The sequence below is a fragment of the Syngnathoides biaculeatus genome, chromosome 20 (genome assembly GCF_019802595.1).
Source record: "Syngnathoides biaculeatus isolate LvHL_M chromosome 20, ASM1980259v1, whole genome shotgun sequence".
Lineage (NCBI taxonomy): Eukaryota > Metazoa > Chordata > Actinopteri > Syngnathiformes > Syngnathidae > Syngnathoides > Syngnathoides biaculeatus.
In genome coordinates, this window is record NC_084659.1 from 12223589 (window position 1) to 12246968 (window position 23380).

The following is a 23380-nucleotide window of genomic DNA, read 5'->3' on the forward strand; positions in this document are numbered from 1 at the left end:
AAAGGTCATCAGGGTCATCCTTACTCTCTGCATTCAGAGTTCGAATCAGAGCGAGACAGCATTCAATTTACATGCTTGTCACCTGTGGAATTTAGTCCATGATTGATCATGATCATTTATCTATCTCCAAAATATGTTTTAGGTTGGAAAGAATTTTTCTTTAGCTCTGTTCAAACTTCTCATCAATGCAGTGCTGTACTTTTATGTAATTGTGGAAATTTTTAATCCGTTCCATATTTTGTTTTGAGGGTACGTGCTGATCAAGGGGTGGAAAACGTGGAGGTTGCACGTCTCATGTTTATGGTTCGTGGGATAGGAAGAAGCAGCTTCATATCTGGAAAGAGCGTTCACAATCAAAGGTTTGTTGATATTAAAACTTCATAAAATGTGATGTTTGTAGTCTATAGCTATATCAGCTTAGTGTGATCTTCAACATAATGACATTCAAAGGGCATTTTAACCATTTGTTTATTACTCTGTAATTCAAGGATTGAGCGACTGTGGAGAGACCTGTGGGCACCTGTGACATGCATTTATGATGATGTGCTTCACTACCTTGAAGGGGAGGCGTACCTCAACATTTCAAATGTTGCACACCTCTTGTGTTGCCATTATGGCTTCCTGCCACGGCTGCAGGATGATCTGGATACTTTCCACAATGGCTAGGACATTCATCCACTTGGAACTGTGCCGAACTCCAATTTGCAACTGACTGATGAACAAATGTCAGCTTTAAGGGATGCAGTCAACCCCAGAGCCACATCCCAGTCTTTTGGCTGTGAAATTTACATTGCTGCAGTTCAGTTTTGTGAAGTTTTTTATCCTTTAAAAGTTGCTCCTGCAGGAACCACTTCCTGGAAGGTACAATTGTCCATTTTTTTAGAACTTCCAATTCATCTTAGATTAGAAGAATCAGAATACATTGGTTAGTTTGGCTTTTGTATGATATTTTCAAATGCACTACAAAGTTATGTTAACACTAACAGTGAAATGTTTCATGAAAACAAATTTCAATGGCATATTTTGAACTGCCATTAACTGAATCAGTGCAGTGTAATGGCAATAACTCCTCTGAACATTGTCATGTTACACTTTTATTTCTCTAAATCTCAACAACACAACAGTTTCATTGTAACGCAGCTGTTTTTCATAAAAAAATGTTAAAATTGCAACTGCCTAAAAAAAGCATAACATGTTTCAACAGGAAGGTTGATTCAGAGCAAACCAAAGCCAGTTTGGCAAGAGGAAATACAGGCGACAAAATCATCTTTAAAAGACTTGTTGTCCTTGAAGTGACGTCATGAAATGAACCATTGATACACGTCGCATTTTTGCATTTCACGTTAACCGACCGCATCATTATTTATGTTGTGCAGTTGATCGGCCTTTTTGAGGACAAACCGCAACAAGGAGCTGAGCGGCAAAATTGATCCATGAGAATTTTCAAAGACTTCAACTTTAATGTCTTTCTGTGAATCTTCCAGTTTCTCTGTATCTCTGTTCCAAGCCGCCGGTGACGCGCAGTACGGGATTGATTCATCCTCATAATGCACGGGTGTCAAACTCTAGGCCCGGGGGCCAGATCTGGCCCACTGCATGATTTTACGTGGCCCGCAGAGGCAAATCATATGTATCTACTTCCATGATTTTTTTAAAATAGTCATGTCATAAATGATAACGTTGAGATAATTACAAGCATTTTTGTTTTACCAAACAACAGTAGTTGGGAAAAACCTATTAGCCTTGATTTCTGATTCCAAAACTAGTTCATAAATTTCATGTGTAAATATGATGAGACAGTTAAGGATGTTTATGATTTCACAGCTATAATGGCCCTCTGAGGGAAACCGCTGGTACAATGTGGCCCATGACAAAAATGAGTTTGACACCCCTGGCATAAAGGTTTAGACTTGGCTTTAGACTACACAACATGGTGCCAAAGCGCTTCTTCCAAACGAAGCTCCTCAACTCACTCGGCACCAAGATACTCTACGATGGAGGCTAAGCACTACTTTTGTCCATCCATCCATTTTCTTAGCCGCTTATCCTCACAAGGGTCGGGGGAGGGGTTGCTGGAGCCTATCCCAGCTGTCAATGGGCAGGAGGCGGGGTACACACTGAACTGGTTGCCAGCCAATTGCAGGGCACATAGAGACAGACAACAGCCGCACTCAAAATCACGACTTGGGGCAATTTAGAGTGTCCAATTAACGTTGCATGTTTTTGGGATGTGGGAGGAAATCAGAGAGCCCAGAGGAAACCCACGCAGGCGCGGGGAGAACATGCAAACTCCACACAGGCGAGTCCAGGATTAAACCGGGACCTCAGAACTGTGAGGTTAAATAAAGTTCACCTGTAAATGTCACGGGTACGTTCATCCTGAAATTTCAAGCGAAAGCCGAACAACGCAAACTTTCATAACTTCTCTTTTTTTCTTTTCAGTCCTAACCAAGTGTTTTGTATTCTTACAGGAGCCGACATCTGGTCGATCTTCACATGGAAGTGAACGGTGCAATCTTAGAGCACAACAGCCGGCATCCTGAGGATCAGTACCACGTTGATTTGAAAAACACTTTGAGAAAAGACCTTTATTTAAATCGTGAAACATTTTAACCTTCCAGAAAACACAAAACAAACAACAAAGTCTTTAAAATTACAAAAATATGCTAACAAAACACGAATATGCAAGTCATTTGGCAACCCATTAGAGTATGAACTCAAATTTTTAACATGAATTTTTTTAAACATTGAAATCCAACACGTAAATAACATCTTAAAATTTTCTGTGCAATAAATATTCACCCTAAAAAATGTCTGTCTGAAAAAATACAGCGTAACACATAGAGCTCTCATTTCTGGACAATGTGAAAATAAATTCCATTCAAGTTCATCTTTTAACAACTTAAATATTTCTCGAGGTAGCCATTCAAGGTATATCCATCCATCCATTTTCTGAGCTGCTTATCCTCACAAGGGTCGTGGGACTATTGCTGGAGCCAATCCCAGCAAGCTTCAGGGAGGAGGCAGGGGACACCCTCAAATGGTTGCCAGCCAATCACAGGGCACATAGAAGCAAACAACCACTCACAAACACGTGCAGGGGCAATTTAGTGTTTTTCGGACATGGGAGGAAACGGCAGAATTTGGAGAAAGCCAACGCAGGCACGGGGAGAACATGATGACTTGACACAGCGGGTACTGGGATTTGAACTCGCTCCCCTCGGAACTGTCAAGGCCAACGCACGACAAGTGCACCACTATTCTTCCCTTATTTGGTCCATATTATCTCAAATATTGTGGTGATTGTTCTAATATTTTCAGAGGTTGAAGTTGTCAAGAGTCCAGAGAAAATTTTGGTGCTGGTTGTTGATAGTTTTGGGGTTCATGCATGAGCTCTGCAAAATGTGGCACTCGCCCACCGTGTTTATATGATTTTAATGATGACAGTCATATAAATAGATTTTTCCCCATGTTAAATAAATGATTTACATCATTTTTGCATACTAGCTGTTGTTCATGTGGTGCAATGATATATGTCAGCAATGTATGATATAATACCAATTTAAACAAACCCGTGTGTGGTAACTCAAGCCAGCTGTTTTCTTTTTTTAATTTCTGTTCTTGAAAGTCCTTGGAAAAAAAGTTTTTCAAATATGGACCATGAAGACCCATACTTTGAACAGTATGTATTTCGTTCAATGTTCTAGTGATGGAAACATCAAATGTGCAAATAATTGATTGAAATAAGACTGGAATTTGGAGGAGTTGAATGTCAATTTTATTTGTGATCTTTAATAAATGACGCTTGTTCAAACAATGAATATGACTCAATTTGCTTGTACAGTATATCAAATCCATTTTCTCCATCGAAAAGAAATGAATGTCTTTCAACCATTGGGAACCTTCCATTAACAAAATGCTCTCAACTTCAAGCAAATGTGCCCCGAGTCAAATGACCAAAGTGAAAAACTGCAACGCTGAGGGACTCTGGAGGATCACGAGCAGCTCCAATATCAGACAGTGATGACATGATGTCACACTCTCATCTCTGATGACGACATGATAAAAAGTCCAGACGTGATATAACATATCACACTGACGTAAACAATGGAAATTTTCTCTGTGAGGAAAAAAAGCAAATGAAATGAGAAGACTTACTGAAGAGAAACCTATTCTCTGCTCAGTCAGTCAGATTCTCTCCCCTATATAGTTCTGATAAACACAACACGGGGTGTGTGGCCCACACACACTCACATACAGTATAGAGTTGCATCACATATTGTTTTCTCGTATCTGTTTCTGCCTTATCCTGTGTTGTGTCTTGTTTTATATTGTGTTTTTTTAGAAGGCCGGATTGTTCGATTGTTCCTGAGCATCTTGTCTCGATCGTGCCATGTATTGACTCTAGATCGTCTTTGAATCAATTTGTATCGTCTTATACCGTCAGGTTTGCTTGTATCATCTTTTATTGCTGGGTAGTATTTTACTTTACATTGTTTTATTATATTTATCGTGGTTTGTATTGTTCTAGATTGTATTGTTTTGTCAGATTGTCTTGTAAAGTTTTTCTTGTCTTGCATATTCTTGTGAGTGCGTTTCCTTCTAATGTTTGATTTTCTGCTACCGTCGCTGGATTGTGTTGTATCACTTTGAGGCTGCTGTATTTGTATTTATAGTTGCTGTGTTTTATCATGCAAATATACAGTCGCAGTAATGCTAAAATGTATTTGTTGATACTGCATTGTAACAGGCAAATCTTCTCCCAGAAACCACCAGTGACCTCATGACTTGAACTGATCCCAAACTAAAGGTTTGCAGTTGCGTTGTTGGTAGGAATCAAACCTATGCAGGGAGACCCCAATGGATTTCAAGTCCATCACCTTAAACACTCAGCCACAACAATCTGTCGAGCATGCGTGACAAACTTACAGAGAACTTTCTCCTAGAGGTAAACACATGATGAGCTATTCACCTGGTACACACACACAAAAACACATCTCAGAGGACATCATTGATTCATGTTTGGAAAATCTGCAGGAACGTCAGGTCAACCGAGTTGCATGAGGAGATACTCAAAGTGTCCAAGGAAGGTATTGAGGGGGTTGTCCACTCATCCCTCTCTCAGATACAGAAGAGACGGCAGATGTTACGAGAGCCTGTCTTATCTCTTTCCGAAAGGCCGCACAGCATTCTTCCTTTCTCAGCTTCCACCACCTGGTTCTCTGCTCTACCTTTGTCTTCTTAATCTTCCTACCCACCACCAGAATCATCCTACATACTACCATCCTATGCTGTCGAGCTACACTCTCCCCTACCACTACTTTACAGTAAGTAACCTCCTTCATATTACACCGTCTGCACAAAATATAATCCACCTGCGTGCTTCTACCTCCGCTCTTGTAGGTCACTGTATGTTCCTCCCTCTTCTGGAAATAAGTGTTCACTACAGCCATCTCCATCCTTTTTGCAAAGTCCACCACCATCTGTCCCTCAAAGTTCGTTTCCTGGATGCCGTACTTACCCATCACTTTTTCATCGCCCCTGTTTCCTTTACCAATATGTCCATTACAATCTGCACCAATAACAACTCTCTTGCTGTCTGGGATGCTCAGAACTACTTCATCTAGTTCCTTCCAGAATTTCTCTTTCAACTCTACCCCTACTCCATTTCTCTTCCCATCTACTCTGTGGTAGAATAATTTAAACCCTGCTCCTAAACTTCTAGCCTTACTACCATTCCACCTGCTCTCTTGGATGCAGAGAATAACAACCTTTCTCCTAATCATCATGTCAACCAACTCCTGAGCTTTTCCTGTCATAGTCCCAACATTCAAAGTCCCTACACTCAGTTGTAGGCTCTGTGCATTCCTCTTTTTCTTCTGACAATGGATCAGCTTTCCTCCTCTTCTTTGTCTTTGACCCACAGTAGCTGAATTTCCACCGACGCCCTGCAGGTTAGCAGTGCCGGGGGGCGGGCGTTGTTAACCCGGGCCACGACCGATCCGGTATGGGATTCTTTAGATGAACACTCATATTTGTTTGGCACAGTTTTTACGCCGGATGCCCTTCCTGACGCAACCCTCTGCATTTATCCGGGCTTGGGACCGGCCTACATATTGCACTGGTTTGTGCCCCCATAGGGCTGCATTCTACAGGAGACGTGAGTGTCAGAAGTAAAACATTACTCGCAATCAGGTATTAGACTAAAATGATCTATTGCAGCGGGTAGGCACAAATCCTTTGATCTAACAGTTCTCAATTGTACACATTTCACGACTGGAACAGATGATGAATATTGAATTGTCTACAGAACTAAGTGGTAGCATGAAGACATGGGGGTGTAGCTCAGTGGTAGAGCATTTGACTGCAGATCAAGAGGTCTCCAGTTCAACTCTGGATGCCCCCTTCTTCCTGCTATGTTCAGAGATGGCATGAATTTAGGGTTTTGGTCATCTCATGAGCAAAAAAATCCTCCCCTCAAAGATGGAAGAAAATTGCCCACTCCTGACTTGAATGACAAATACAGTGCAACCTTTTTTTGACACTGATTCACTGGTCGGCCATGTCAGGGACTTGTTTTGGTTGCCAATTATATACCCGACTATTGAGTTTATGTAGTGGTTTGATGCTATTGTGCTATAATAGGAACAGGATGTGGAAGGGCGGTTTTATTTTGAAAGGCAGCACTTTCATTTATTCTTTTTTGTTCTTTTCAACATCATTGTGTGTTAAAAATGTTCGTTGTAGGGGAAAATGCAGTTGAATTGTTGGAAGATCTGAGAAACACAGAAAGTAGGCTGCGTGCTTTATTTTGAAGCCACACTTATAGTGTGGCGGGAAGAAATACTTCCTCTTGTTTGTGAGATTCCTGGTGGAAGGCACACTTTTTGTTCTCCTCCACTCATTTTCATTGTTTTGTTGTAGAATGTGAAAATTAGTTAGTTTAAAACATTTGCAAAGCAGGTTTAGTCACAGAGGCAGGGTGTTTAATGTGTTTCATTAATTTCAAACATAAACTCGCTAGCTAGAGAAGTGGAGATGTCGAGGTCCGTGTGCGTCATTAGTCAGTGGCCATGTTCTTTGTGCGGTGTGAATGAGTGTCAGCAAAAGCCGCGTGGTGACCGTGTTGTTGATGTTGCAGAGTTTTGAGAGTAATTCCCAAATGGAATCTATGAACATCCATGAATGTGTCTCCTTTATAAAACAGCTAAGCGAGTTTATGCAAGTTTTTTCATATTCTTTTCATCTGTTGCAATGTAAATCAGATGTTATTTGTTTTGTGATATATTTCCTCTTGTTTGTGAGATTCCTGAGTGTAAGAGTTTTGAGAGTAATTGTGAAGAGAAATCTATGAACATCCGTGAATGTGTCTCCTTTATAATACAGCTATGCGAGTTTATGCAGGTTTTTTCATATTGTTTTCATCTGCTGCAATGTAAATCAGATGTTATTTGTTTTTGTGATATATTTCCTCTTGTTTGATGGACTCCTGAGTGTCAGAGTTTGAGAGTAATTGTGAAGTGAAATCTGTTAACATCTCTGAATCTGTCTCTTTTATAATACAGAGTAGATTAAACCAGGTTGAGACCAGCCAATGTGTGTGTCTTCTCATTCATCATCCAAAAAAAATACACAACGCAGAAACAATAGACAGGCACGGGGAGAACATAAAAACTCTCCACAGGTAGGGCTGGGAATGAATCTTGGACCTCAGAACCGTACCATGATTCTAAAAATGGTGTCAACAATGAAGGTTTGTGGCTCATTGGTCTTGGGGTATGATTCTTGCTTACGGTCCGAGACGTCGTGGCTTCAACTCCTGGATGACATGTCATGTGGTATACCCTGTGACAAAAACATCTCTCCTTTGGCTTGTTGGTCTTGTGCAAAAATTCTCAATTGTTTCCTGTTACAAGCTCCCCAGAAAAAATAAATAAATAAATAAATTCAGAGCCCCCCAGAGTAAACACCTATGTAACATTGTATATAAAACAATCTAATGTAATCCAAATAAAACATTCAGGAAACTGCAAAAGAAAGAACGGTTGCTCGATTTACGAAAAATAATACATTCATTGTTTGGGATTCATTTTCACTAGGGTGGTGCTAAAACACTACATGTGACACGAGAGCCACGGGTTGTCCAATCCTAGTCGAGTGGCATGATAAAAAAAAAAAAATGTCAATAGGTACATCTTGTGTCTTGTTAGTCGAGGCAGAACCATGCTTCTTGCTTCGGGTGCAAGAGGTCCCAGGTTCAAAGACCTCGGTATCTTCAACACTATGAATGTAAAATTGAAATTGAAAAATATAGATTTCTGTTACAGGATAGTTTGTAAAGTACCACAAACCAGAAAACTCAGACATTTGAATTCACACAAGTATAAAATGGATTCCCTCAGGAAAATAAAATTTGCCACAACTGCCAGAGGGCAAACATGCAGTAGGGAGCAGGTGCGTTTTACACAATTAATACAATAAAAAACCAGACAAGAATAAAGTCACTGATGGTGTCGTGGTACGCACACCTGACTTTGGTGTGGGCAGCGTAGGTTTGATTCCTGCTCAGTGATGGTGTCAATTATGTCCCCTGTGACTGACTGGCAACCAGGTCATAGTGTCTTTTGTGTGGTGTTAGCTGGGATGGGCTCCAGCACTCCTGTGACCGTTGTGGGGACAAGTGGCTTAGAAAGTGGATGGATCGTTCATACACATAATTGGGAGACCAAAACCGGAACTCCTTTTTCACCCCATTCAGAGTGAGAGCATCCACAAATCCTGACAAGACCGACTATGAAGAATAAACCCACAATGCATTGCACAGTTAACATGCCAGTCGTGTGTCCCTTTCCCAGGCAACGGAATCCGATATTCTCCCCGGGGGACCAGCGGTTCAGAACCACAATCAAAAAAGAGTTGGCATGATCTCCGTGTGGGTTTTCTCCGGCCACTCTGGTTTCCTTCCACGGCATCAAAAAATCAATGGTAGATTGATTGAAGAGTCATCATCATCATCATCCTCATCCTCATCCTCATCCTCTACCCTTCTTCCCTTTTTAAGTCGTCGTTGATTTATTAATAAAAGAAACACTTCAACAGGAATGAAAGGAGTGTGTAAATGAAGTGTGCAGTGGTGTACATGAATGGCTTTAATGCTGAAACTGGAAATTAAAGATTATCTCGTAAATATTCCACTAAATTCTTTAAACACTGAAACAGAAATGGACACAATTTTCAAATTGTTCCCTGGCTGATGATGGCAGTTGGGGGTCTGCAGGATGGGACTTGAGATGTGAGGTGGAGGTGGGGGGGTGTCTAAGAGGTTGAGGTCTGCAGCCAGACTCTTTCAAGTGCAAGAGGACCAGGAAACCAAGAGAAAGAAAAGGAAAAGCAAAGTGAGTGGCCAGGCAGCTTTTTGCCACTAATATTTTATCTTTTTGTTTTTAACGCGCTTCATCTCTGACCGTTGAGTTTGGTCTGGATTTGAGTCACCAAATTAGCTGGGAACGGTTTCAAACGCCGACACAATTCTCCCATCACCACTTTAAAAGACTAAAACACCATTTAAACCTTATTATCCGGTTGAACGGTTGAAAGAAGTTGGGCGAGTGGAAACCCCAAGAAAAACTTGCTTATCAGCCTCGTATTCCTTACCTTAGCTCGTTAACAACAATATGCGTTTGTGATCAATTTGTGGATGTTGAAGAAACGTCGAACGTGAGTAACTTCATAACTTATACAACGAGGACCGTGAGGACTTGAGAAATTTAACAAGTCTTATCTCAGTACCCAAATTGGTGCTCTATCGTTCGCATCGAAGCTGCTCGCTCCAAGTTATCCTCCCACGCTCACGTTTTGCCTACGTCGAGTATACAACGAGGACCAAACATCAATCGTCGATTCAACCTTGAACTACTAGTGATGGCCATTGTGATTTGAATCCCCTCCATCCACGTATCCTTTAAATCGCCATACCCTTTATATTTTTAACACAGGTAGTATGTGATTTATGTACCTTATGTGCTGACTGTGTTTTTTGTGATTGCTTTCATTTGACCTTAACTTTAACATAGAGTAGGTAGGCTGACTTTGGTTATTTGATTGCTTCTTTTTGATTATCTGCAGCCCATTGGGCAGCATATTACTGTGCTACCTGTCGGCCGGTCCCAAGCCCGGATAAATTCAGAGGGTTCCGTCAGGAAGGGCATCCGGTGTAAAACTGTGCCAAACATATATGAGCTTCATCATGAGAATTCTACAACAGTTAGGTCGTGGCCCGGGCTTCCTACACCCACACCGGGAAATGTTAATCTACAAGGCATAGGTAGAAATTCAGATAATGTAGTTTGAAGACAAAAAAGTGAAGGGAAGCGGCTTAGTCAGAAGAAGAAGAAGGGGAATGCACAAGACCTACAGCTGTCTGTAGGGACTTTGAATGTTGGGACGATGACAGGAAAAGCTCAGGAGTTAGTTGACATGATGATTAGGAGAAAGGTTGATATATTGTGCATCCAAGAGAGCAACTGGAACGGGAGTAAGGCTTGAAGTTTAGGTGCAGTGTTTAAATTATTTTATCATGGAGTTGATGGGAAGAGGAGGTACGCACTGGAAAGGAGAGGAATGAAGATTAGCCGAAGTAAAACTGAATATATGTGCGTGAATGAGAGGGGCGGAGGAGGAAGAGTGAAGCTCCAGGGAGAAGAGATAGCGAAGGTGGACGACTTCAAATGGGTCAACAATACAGAGCAATGCAAACTGTGGCAAAGAAGTGAAGAAATGGGTCCAAGCGGTGTGGAACGGTTGGCGGAAGGTGTCTGGTGTTCTATGTGACAGAAGAGTATCCGTCAGGATGAAGGTCAAAATTTATAAAACAGTGGTGAGGCCAGCCATGGCGTACGGATTCGAGACGGTGGCCCCGAAGAAAAAACAGGAAGCAGAACTTGAGGTAGCAGAAATGAAGATGCTGAGGTTCTCGCTTGGTGTGAGTAGAATGGATACGATTAGAAATGAGCTCATTAGAGGGACAGCCAAAGTTGGATGTTTTGGAGACCAGGTGAGAAAGAGCGAGCAGATTTTGATGTTTTGGACATGTTCAGAGAGTGAGTATGTTGGTAGAAGGGTGCTTAGGATGGAGCTGCCAGGCAAAAGATTGAGAGGAAGACCAAAGAAAAGGTTGATGGGATGTTGTGAGGGAAAACATGAAGGCATTTGGGGTTAGAGAGGGAGATGTATGAGATGGGCTTAAATGGAGAAAGATGACACGTTGTGGCGACACCTCACGGGACAAACCGAAGGAAAAAAAGAAGAAGAAAATTTTGTGTCTCAACACTAATTCCTCTTGAGTTTTGTTTTGATTTTTGTTTTTCGCTTGAATTCAAATTTCCAAGGAAAGTCAGACCTGAACACTTGTTTCTTCTGAATGAGAATGAAAGGATTTTTTTTTCTGAAATAGTTTGTTTTGTTTTTTTTTTTGCAATCAAACAACATGGTAGTTTGCATTGCAGCAGTGATCTCGTTTGCCTCGTCCTTCCTTCCTTCCTCCAATCATTGTTTGCTTTCTTCCCTTCCCTTCCTTGTTCCAGTTTTTACCCTCCTTCCTTCCAACCATTTTCCCATCATTTTATCCTTGTTTTTCTTCCTCAATTCATTCTTTGCTTCCTTCCTTTTTTCTTTTCTTTTCTTCCTTCCGTTTTTCCTCTCTTCGTCATTTCCTGTTCCCTTCCGTCCTCATTTTGTTGTGTTCCCTCCTTTTCTTCCATCCAACAACAGCTCTCTTACGAGGAAGCAACAAAACCCTTCCTGTTTCCACCCGGTCTCGAACCGGGGACCTTTTGCGTGTAAGGCAAACGTGATAACCACTACACTATGGAAACAACTGCACTAGGCATTGAACTAAGGCACTCATGTTATATCTCTTGTCCACTTTCACGCTGTCATAAAAACATGTGACTTTTGTTTACGTCACCATATTGCCAGTCAAACAAAGCATTGTTCAATGCTAAGTCCGTTGAGACGAAACAAAAATACGTCTTATAGCACGACACCCAGAGTTTGTCCGATCCCGTTAAACATTTAGAAGGTGATAATAAATGAAGGTACATGGAAACATTAGAGACACTTGGCATAGAGTATCTATAAATAATACTGAAGTCGATGTTTTTGCCAGTAAAACAGGTTAATCTACAGAATTGTCAATCTTGATCATCACTTGACGAAACAAGTTGAAGAATTTGCCTGTTACAACCCGGAGACGAACTTGGCCTGTGCCAATGAAATCACCGCATTCTCACAACTAGACGATCTGATTTGGCATTCCCGAGATTGGGTCAGTCCTGGATCGTTAAGCATTCTAACTGCAGCCAACAGCTTTATACATCCAACTTTCAAGCCTTTCAAGTTTGCACAAAGCTGTGATCGCGTAGTGGTTCCTTCTCTGCTTTGTTGCCACGCAATCCTTGTTCAATTCCGGGTCACAGCAGGTATAAAGCCCCTCAGTCGCCTTTTTTGATGCTGTTATTTGGCGGGTGTAGGACAGTGAAAATTATATACTTGGGTTTGCAGAAGGTGCAGTTTTCTGAAGGGCTAGTGGCGCAATGGATAACGCGTCTGACTACGGATCAGAAGATTCTAGGTTCAACTCCTGGCTAGCTTGGTTGTGTATTTTGCATGTGGTATCAAAGCCAGTTCAGAATGATGTTTTAGGTATGTTCACCTGAAATGTCTTCTTTGAAGGTTAGGTCACAAATATATATATTTTTTCTTGATACCTCGAGAACTCCTTTATCAACCACATCTGCCTTTTTAAAGTAATTATATAGCAGAGATGCATCAATTGAATCATGAAATATGTCTTTCTGCAGCAAACGACCTCACACAGGTGCATCTGATTCAGGATAATACATGGAGTGGAAGTGGACTTTTTAAGGCGGTCTAACAGGTCTTTGAGAGTCAGAATTCTCGCTGATAGACAGGTGTTCTAATACTTATTTGCCTCTATCACACAAATAAATTACATACACATACACACGTTGAGTTTTTTACATTGGATTACAGTGTTAAAAAAATTCCATGCTAGAATTTACTGTGATGGCAATGAATTACTTCCATAATTGTCTTTAGTTCATTTATTTTTGTAATTCTAAAGGGATTCATGCAAATATCAACCATAAGGACTAAAAAAATTAACTTAACAGAACTGCCGTGACTCGGATTCGAACCAGGGTTGCTGCGGCCATAACGCACAGTACTAACCACTATACAATCACGGATGTTGAAGGCTGCCAAGGTTGTCTTTCTAAATCTGTCACCATGGCAACAAGCCTGAAACCCTGCAGGATGCTCAGCCAGCACCAGTGAAACTGAAAGATTTGATCTGCATTATCATAATCAAGTGAATCATCTCAACATTTTACTGCATTCCTAAAAATATTCATTAATATTTGATCTAGAATACCATCCCAACCGCTTTTGGATAGTGATGAAAAGCAACATTCATGTCACTCCCCACATCATCCTATTATTTTATTTCATAAATAAACATTGAAACTCTAATTCATGAACAATTAGAGTCATGAGTATATTCTTCAATTAAATATTAACACTGCAATAACTGTCCTGTGATTTCAATAATATTCGTAACAAAATTTAAAAAGTATGGAAATTCAGACAAATATGTATGAATTGGGCGGCACGTGGGCACCGCTGTAAAGCGTTGGTCTCACATTTCTGAGAACCCGGATTCAATACCAGCTTGTGTGTGTGTGTGTGTGTGTGTGTGTGTGTGTGTGTGTGTGTGTGTGTGTGTGTGTGTGTGTTTTTCTTTCCTGTCACTCAAGTTTCCTCCCATATTCCCAAAACATGCAACATTAATTGGACACTCTAAATTGCCTCGAGGTGTGATTGCGACTGTGGCTGTTTGTCTCCATGTGCCCTGCGATTGGCTGGCAACCAGTTCAGGGTGTTCCCAGGCTCCTTTTCAGAGTATGAAGCTGCCTTGAGTGGAAATGTCTGCATATATTTTGTTGATGACCGGTGACAACCTTTCTTGCGTGAGGCTTGCAAGGATGGGATCCTTACCCTGCAGTGTTTGTGTCATTTTTAGGATGACATTCTGCTCATCCCATTCCATAAATTTGCTTGAAACAAAAAAGCACAGTAAATGTATGAGGCAACAACATTTCGGGGTATGGGCTGTTGTTCATGCGATGCAACAATATATGAAACACTACCAACTTTTACAAAGAGGTGTTTAGAAAGCTGAGCTTAAGAAGGTGTTTTTTTCATTTAATTTCTTGAAAAGTTTTAATTTTGAAGGTGAGGAGGTTCTATCTGAGAGCAATGATGTATAAAATGACCAATTACTCCCATTTCATAATATGGTACATTGCTTTTCCCAGACCAGCTATACCAATGCTTTTTTTTTTTGACTTTGTTGATACAAAATGTCCTAATAATATAAATTTTCTTGAGCATGCATGCTTTTTGCCCAATGCTTTAGTGGTGTCAATATCAATTCAGTGAATGATTGTTTAAAACAGATTGGGAGGAATCTTACTTTTGGTGGTAAAATGTATTTGTGATTGTGAATAAAATGTACATCCAACAGTGAGGCTGGCTCCATTTGCTTATACGTCAAATCCATTTTCCCCATTAAAAAGAATTCAAATATATTTTATCTATTGGAATCCCTCAAAACAAAAATTCTGGAAAAAACAAAACAAGAAATGACCCAAGCGACAAGGCCAAAGTGAAAAATTTCAAATTTGGGCACTGTGGATGATCACAAGCAGACGGCCTCTTCACTCCACGATCAGATAGAGATGAGATTGGGTCACTTTGTCCTCACTCTGATGATGATATGATTAAAAAGTCCAAATGTGATGTCATACTGATAAAAATCAATGGAAATGTTCTGTGTGGGAAAACTTTAGCGAGTAAGAGCAAATGACTCATGAGAAAACACACTGTTGAGAATCTATTTTTCTCCCCAGTTTGAAATTCTTCAAGTAATGGGCTCACAAACAAGTTTGCCAGTGAGAATCGTAGTGGTCAAGAAGCTTTTATTAAATGTTAATTTTTGGGATCAAAAGTAATAACAATACCAATTGAGAAAAATTGGCAGCGCAGCTTGATTTGACTGGCAATTTGGCGCCATGCAAATTGTTACGTCACGTGCACGAGCTCTATTCAAAAAGGCTCCAGTGGGCAAAAGTTATAAATTAGTACTGGTCCCGAAATACACAAAGTTATGCATGCCTTGTTTCCCAATAATTTTGTGTCTATATGAAATGATTGATTGAACTAGACGGTAAAGAAGCCTTGACCTTTTGTAGTAAACAAAAAGGTGAAGCTGACGAAACCCTGATCAGCTCATGGAAATTTGGGCAAAAGGTTTTTTCTGGGACTTGAAAACTGTAGTTCTCAAGGTCACAAGTAATTGAAAAGCATACCACAAGAACAAGGCCCACAGAAATGAAAAAGATGATCACTTGTCATGCTGGCCACTGTTTGATCGTGGCAAAGGATTCCTGGCCGTTGACATTTCCAAAGGGAGCTTGTCGGGAATTTCAACCCAGGACCTCTTTCAGTCCTGCTCTCCTTAAGAAGTGTTCCCCAAGAACAACAACCAACACAAAAGAGCGGATGACTTCACAAGTCATCACCAACAATGAAGCACATAATCACAGAACTCAATGATCATTTGGATGACACCCTAAACAAAAATGGACCCTTTACTTACTACACAGGCTACCTTGAGAAAGACAGCAAGGTGAGATTTTAGAGCACACTGAGCCACGACAGACTGCATAGCAGGGATCGTCCGGGAGTTGAACCCAGGACTTCTCACATCCAAAGCGAGAATCTTAACTCTAGACCAAAGAGCCACTTTGTGCCTTGAGCTACTCTCATCCCAAAAAGCTTTACAGCCTTGGAGGGCCGCGTCATCTCCTCTGTCACCCACCAAACACAGGAATGTAGAAATACCTCAGCTAGCTTTCTTCGTGTTGTTCTTGTAATTTTAATTATTTTCTTGTTTGCTTTATGTTTTCTGGAAGGTTAAAATGTTTTGCAATTTGTTACATTTTGCACTTTCAGGCGACTGTTGTCCCGGACGCAAATTCGGCGAGTGAAGCAATTTGCTGGTCCTACTAACAAACGACACATGAGCAACAATTTCAGTTCTGTAGAAGTGGTGTTGTGATATTCTTTTGATCCACGTGGGTCCCTGTTTGGTAACAAAGCTGCTCGCTTGCCTTTCCGCAAAGAAGAGCCTGACGAGAAGCAAAGGATATTATTAACTATCTCCCTGTCAGGGAATCGAACCCCAGTCTTTCGCGTGACAGGCAGAGATACTGTCCACTATACTAACGAGGAGACTCTTACAATGATTTCCCGGGAATTTATTTATCATTTATTGAGATGCACCATCATGGAAGCTTGTGGAATGTGTTTGTCAACTTTGGAAAATGCCATCAACGCTTGTTAATGTCCTGAATAGGAGGGACTTAAAGGAAGACTTTGTCGAAACTATTAGGAATGGGAGCACACATTAAAAGTTAGTAGATGAGGGTTCAGTATTTCTTTTAATGCTATTATCCGCAGATTTCCCTGAGAAACATCTCTAAATTGGAAAAGTATTATCGAAATTCCTCTCTCGCTCAGACATTCCAATGAGCCTGGCTGGAAAACTGACAGCCAATCAATGTTTGCCACACCTGCAGTGTTTCCTGTTCTGTCCCCCCATTGCTAACTGATACATTTCACCGAACAGGGACCGTCCACTAGCTGGCATTTTGTAGCCGATTTTTGTGAAAAATTAATTACAAACAAAACAAAAATAGCACGATGGACAATGTTCAAGCCTGTGCGCTTGAGTCCAAATACACACATCCAATACGTGACGTGTTATAGAGGGGGCGTGGCCCTAAGGACAAACAATAACAGTCCTATTATATGGACCACGGCGATTTGATGCTTTTCTGAGGAGTTGGTTTCGATATAGAGATTTTACAGCAAGCATGGCCAGACATTTTTCCCCCAAATTTTACTTTTCAAGCTGTCAGCCTCTCACAACGACCGACGGCGGCAGCAGGGGGCTCTGCACGCGAGGATCGCCATAAATAGTAACCAGGAAGTGTTGTGTGCTCTGAGCCAACAAAGCAAGTGTAACAGCGAGTCGATGATGCGCCGAGCTATTACACCTCCCGCCATTGAGCAAACAAAACAAAAATAACAACGTTCAAGCCAGAATGCACACAGGCGGAAGTCGATGTGTCGGGAGGAGCGTGGTGTTGATGACAACAATAACAGTGCCATTATATAGACCGTGGAGATTTGATGCTTTTGTGAGGAGTTGGTTTCAATGTAGAGATTATACATGCAGGAGTGGCAGGAATTTTTTTTTTTTTCCCTTCCCCAAATTGTACTTTTTAAGAACTCTGTTTGACGTGTTCGACCAGTGGCGGGGGGTTGCATGAACGTATAGACCATGCAACAACTAGAAATTGTCAAGGAAGACCTTTTATACAGGCTCGTCCGGGGTTTGAACCCGGGACCTCTCACACCCAAAGCGAGAAACATACCCCTAGAACAACGAGCCATAAGAGGTAGCACTTGACAATGTTTTTAGAATCATAGAACCACCTGGCATCATGGGGACCTCGGATCAAGACCACAGCCAATCCATCACCCAAACTCACGGCTGTGGTGTCCTTGAGCAAGACATCGATCCCCTGAACTGCTCCCTGCTTGCTTCTGTCGTCACCTGCTGCAGTGTTTTTCGTGTGTGTGTGCGTGTTCACTTTGATGATTTAAATGCAGAAGACTTGCAGAAGAAGTTTTGTGCACATGCATGCATGTTCATGACAAAAAAGATGATTCTTCTCTTTCCAAGTGTCTTCATGAAAACCTGATGACTTGTTTCTCCTGGATGTGTCGATCGGAGTTTTGATGCTGTTTCTTTTGTACTCGGTCATGATTATCATTTTTATCTATCTTTGTCAATTAGTCCTCGTTTGTCTATGGTCATAAGTGCAGTAGCAGTTGCCATAGTGGTTATCGTGTTGGCCTCACATGCGAAAGATCTTGGTTGGAAACCAGGTGGACACAGCTACTTTTTTGTCTCTTTCTTGTCAGCAAACTGTTGTCCATCGTTGCCGGTCGCGTGATATCTCTAAAGGGACACAACGGTCTGATTGTTCCGGTACAACCTCTCAGATGTTATACAAATATCACCTATATGGACTCATAACGACAGTGCGTAAAGGGCAAAGACAGAGTTGTCCAAAACTGATTGTGATGAAGAATAGGAGCCAAATAGCAGCTGGAAAACAGACAGATTGGCCACTGGCTCCAAGTGACGGTATTTCAAAGGAGTGTCTTTTTATGCAGTCATGGCTTAAAATCATGCCATTCCGGCTGTGCGAGTATTTTTTGAGCATTATGTACGCCTATATGTTTTAGTGACATGGCACAACCTTCCTATATAGAGTTCTCCCCTTGTTAAAATAGTTATATAACACGCCGCACACAAAATCTGTTGACTTGTCATATAGATGAGAGTACTGAAAAGGACTATGTGTTTTTTTCCCCTACTACTTCACTGCTGCATCATTGCAGCAGCGAGATTTAGTTCTGCCCAATGGCCGTAGGAAAAAATAGTTGGCACCGCATCTGGTTTCAGCCTCTGGCTCACGACACTTTTGTATCTAATGCTGTTGCAAAACATGCCGATTTAAAGTAATTGGCACAGTTTGGAATTCTTGCCAGTCACGCAAAACTGAGCACGTTTCTTCCCCTGTTAATCCATCTCTGCTATATAATTACTTTAAAATGGCAGATGTGGTTTATAATATATATATGGTATCAAGAAAAAATATATACATATATTTGTGATTTAACCTTCAAAGAAGACATTTAAGGCGAACATACCTAAAACATCATTCTGAACTGGTTTTGATAGCACATGCAAAAAACAAACCGAGGTAGCCAGGAGATGAACCTACAATCTTCTGATCCACGGTCATGCGCTTTATCCATTGCACCACTAACCCTATGTAAAAGCCACACCTTCTGCAAACCCATGTATACAATTTTCACTGTCCCACACCCATCAAAAAAGGCGACTGAGGGGCTTCATACCTGCTGTAATCCGGAATTGAACAAGGATTGCGTGGCAACAAAACAGAGAACTAACCACTCCGCGATCACAGATTTGTGGAAACTGCCACAAAAGTTGTCTGTATAAAGTTGTTGGCTGCAGTGAGAAGATTTCATGATCCAGGACTGCCCCATTTTGGGAAGGCCTCGTCAGATCGTCGAGGATGCGGTGCTTTCATTGGCACAGGCTAAGTTCGTCTCCGGGTCGTGACAGGCAAATTCTTAAATTCTCTTGTTTCATTAAGTGATGATCAAGATTGACAATTCTGTAGATTCATGAACATCGATTTCAGCATTAAATATGGATTCTCTATGCTAAGTGTCTCTAATGTTTCCATGTTCCTTCATTTATTATCACCACCTTAATGTTCAACGGGATCGGACAAACTCTGGGTGACATGCTATAAGACGTATTTTTGTTTCGTCTCAACGGACTTAGCATTGAACAATGCTTTGTTTGACTGGCAATATGGTGACATAAACAAAAGTCAGGTGTTTTTATGACAGCGTGAAAGTGGACACCGAGATATAACATCAGTCAGTGAGTTCAACGCCCAGTGCAGTTGTTTCCATAGTGTAGTGGTTATCACGTTGGCCTTACACGCAAAAGGACCCTGGTTCGAGACCGGGTGGAAACATGCAGTGTTTCGTTGCTTGCTCGCAAGAGAGCTGTTTCAGAAGGAAGAAAAGAAGGCGGGAACACAAAAAATGAGGAAGGAAGGAAACAAGGTGGGAGGAGAGCAAAAGAATGAATTGAGGAAGAAAAACAATGATAAATCATGTGACAAAGTTAAGAAGGAAAAAAAAAACATTGGAACAAGGAAGGGAAGGAGGAACAAAAAAACATTGATTGGAGGAAGGTAAACAGGAAGGAAGCACAGGATAACTGCTGTACTGGAAAAACTTTGTTGTGACTGCAAAAAAAAATACAGGGAAACTCTATTTCAGAAAAGAATCATTAATTCTCATTCAGAAGAACAAGTTTTGAGGTCTGACTTTCTTGGAAATTTAAAGTCAGGCGAAAAACAGAAATCAAAACAACAATCAAGAGGAATTAGTGTTGAGACACAAAAAACAACAAAATCTTAGTGGCAAAAAGCTGCCTGGACACTCAATTGCTTTTCCCTCCCGTTTCGAGTTTTCCTGGTCCTCGTGCACTGTGAGAGAGTCGGCTGCAGACTTGTACTTCACCCCCAAGTCCCATACCTGCGAGCCCCAACTGCCATCGTCAGGCAAAGTAGGATCATTTGAAAATTGTGCCATTTCATTTCAGCGTTTAAGGAACTTAGTTTGAATTTTTTCTAGATAATCTTTAATATCCGGGTTTCAGAGTTAAAGCCATTCATGTACAGCACTGAGCACTCATTTACATCTCCTTTCATTCCCGGTTGAAGTTTTTTGATCTTTAATTAATAAATCAGCGACTACTTAAAAAGGGAAAAAAGGAAGATGATGATGATAACTCTTAATTTTAAATTAAGAAAAAAAATACAAAAAAATTAATCTACCATTGATGTTTCATGGCATGGAAGGAAACCAGAATGGTCGGACAAAACCCACGCAGAGATCAAGCCAACTCTTTTTCGTTTGTGGTTCTGAACCGCTGGGCCCCCGGGGAGAATATTGGCTTCTGTTGGCCGGGAAAGGGATACACTTTACTGGCATGTGAAATGTGCAATGCACTGTGGGTTTATTCTTCATAGTGGATCTAGTCAGGATTTGTGGATGCTCTCACTCTGAATGGGGTGAAAAAGTGTGGATGTGTGAAAATAAAAGGAGTTCCGGTTTTGCTCTCCCAAATATGTGTATGAATGATCCATCCATTTTCTTCGCCACTTATCCCCACAACGGTCACAGGAGTGCTGGAGCCCATCCCAGCTAACACCACACAAAAGACAGTACACACTGTGAGCTGGTAGCCAGTCAGTCACAGGGGACATAATTGACACCGTCACTGAGCAGGAATCAAACCTACGCTGCCCACACCAAAGTCGGGTGTGCGTACCACGACACCATCAGTGACTTTCTTTCTTGTCTGGTTTTGATTTAATTGTGTAAACGCACCTGCCCTTTACTGCATGTTTGCCCTCTGGCAGTATTATTTATTGTAAATTGAGCAACATTTCATTTCTTTGTTGCTTCCTTAATGTTTTATTAGGATTACATTATGTTCTATACACAATGTTACATTGAGGTGTACTCTGGCGGGGCTCTGAATTTTTTTTTTTTTTTTTTTTTCTGGGGGATCTTGTAACAGGAGGAAAACAATGAGAATCGTTATTGCACAAGACCAGGCAAGCCAAAGGAGAGGTGAGGGCAGAACGGTTACCGCAATTGTTAAAATCATTGAACTCACGTTTCTGAGGTCCACAGTTTCCAGTCACAGCACTCACTTTTTAGAGAGTCTCATGTTCTCCCCATGCCTGTGTATGTCTGGTTTCTGCGTTTTTATTTTTTTTTTTTTGAGATCATGAGACGACACGCACATTGGCTGGTCTCAACCAGGTTTAATCTTCGCCCTGTATTATAAAAGAGACAGATTCAGAGATGTTAACATATTTCTCTTCACCATTACTCTCAAAAAGCTTCCACTCTGGAGTCTCACAAACAAGAGGAAATACATCACAAAAGCAAATAACATCTGATTTACATTGCAACAGATGAAAAGAATGGGAAAAAACTTGCATTAACTCACATTGCTGTATTATAAAGGAGACATATTCACAGATATTCATAGATTTCTCTTCAGATTTACTCTCAAAACTCATCAACATCAGGAACATGGTCACCACGCGGCTTCTGCTGATATTCATTCACACCACACAAAACACATGGCCACCTACTAATGATGCACACGGACCTCGACGTCTCCACTTCTCCAGCTCGCGAGTTTATGTTTGAAATTAATGAAACACATGGAACACCGTGGCTCCGTGACGACACCCGCTTTGCAAACGTTTTAAACTAACTGATATTCACATTCTACAACAAAACAATGAAAACAAGTGGAGGAGAACAAAATGTGTCCCTTCCACCAGGAATCTCACAAACAAGAGGAAGTATTTCTTCCTGCTACATACGATAAGTGTGGCTTCAAAATAAAAGCACGCACCCCTACTTCTGTGTTTCTCAGATCTTTCCAACAATTCAATGGCATTTTCCCTCTACAATGGACATTTTTAAAACACAATGACGTGAAAAGAAAACAAAAAAGAATAAGACAGAGATCAAATAAAAAAAATGCGCTTCAAATCGTGTTCTATTAGAGCACAACAGCATCACAACCATTAAATAAACTCAATAGTAGGGGATATAATTGGCAATCAAGACATGTCTCTGACATTGCCCGACCAGTGAATCAGTGTCAAAAAAGCTTTGCACTGTATTTTTCCTTCAAGTCACGAGTGGGGAATTGTCCTTCCATCTTTGAGGGGGAGGCTTTTTTCCCATGAGATGATCACAACCCCTTAATTCCTGCAGGTCTCTGAACAAAAGGGCAGGGGTATCCAGAGGTGAAACTGGAGACCTCTTGATCTGCAGTCAAATGCCTAAACCACTGAGCTTTACCCCCATGTCTTCCTGCTCCCTGTTAGTTTTGTAACAATTTCCATATTCATCATTCGTTCCAGTTGTGAAATGTGAATGTTGAGGACTGTTACATGAATACAAAACCTCAATGGTGAAATTTGAAGATGACAAATGGAGACAAGTGGACATTTGGATTTTCTCCCAATAACTTCGACTGTCCACCTCAGGACCCAACATGAACCTTCCTGCCAAAAGCAGAAGTCATACAAATGCTCGAGGAGTCAACTCCAAACCCGTGATATGTCTTTTCCTGTGGAAGGGGATGAGAATTTAAGCAGAACCTTTGATATCTATTCAGAATGCCGAAGAAATGACCCTGATGTGATTTGAACAAACAATCTTCTGATCTGGAGTCAGACACGCTACCGTTACGACACAGAGCCAGTGGACAACACAGCTTCAGTAGAGGTTTAAGCTCAAAACTACGGCCGGTCCTTTGTATCGTTGGCAAACCACTGCAAGTCACAGACATGCCCGAATGGTGAATTCGTGCAAACAAAGCTTGCACAGTATTTGTCTTACAAGTCAGGAGGAGGATGTGGGCAAATTTTCTCCCCATTTTTGAGGGGAGTTTTTTTTCCCCATTGAAATGATCAAAACCCTGAATTCATGCAGTTTATGACAAAAACTTTGG

General features: G+C 41.1%; 1 protein-coding gene and 4 non-coding genes across 5 annotated transcripts in view; 4 read left to right on the forward strand and 1 right to left on the reverse strand.

Annotated features, from left to right (window-relative positions):
• The window catches only part of LOC133493903 (zinc finger protein 239-like), a 163754-nt gene that overhangs the window by 62558 nt on the left and 77816 nt on the right, over positions 1-23380 (forward strand). The window lies entirely within an intron of this gene.
• trnac-gca (transfer RNA cysteine (anticodon GCA)) lies at positions 6335-6406 on the forward strand. The gene has a single exon. It is a non-coding gene; the product is annotated as a tRNA-Cys (tRNA).
• On the reverse strand, positions 11801-11873 carry trnav-uac (transfer RNA valine (anticodon UAC)). Its single transcript has one exon. It is a non-coding gene; the product is annotated as a tRNA-Val (tRNA).
• trnar-acg (transfer RNA arginine (anticodon ACG)) lies at positions 12580-12652 on the forward strand. The gene has a single exon. It is a non-coding gene; the product is annotated as a tRNA-Arg (tRNA).
• Positions 19724-19796, forward strand: trnav-uac (transfer RNA valine (anticodon UAC)). Its single transcript has one exon. It is a non-coding gene; the product is annotated as a tRNA-Val (tRNA).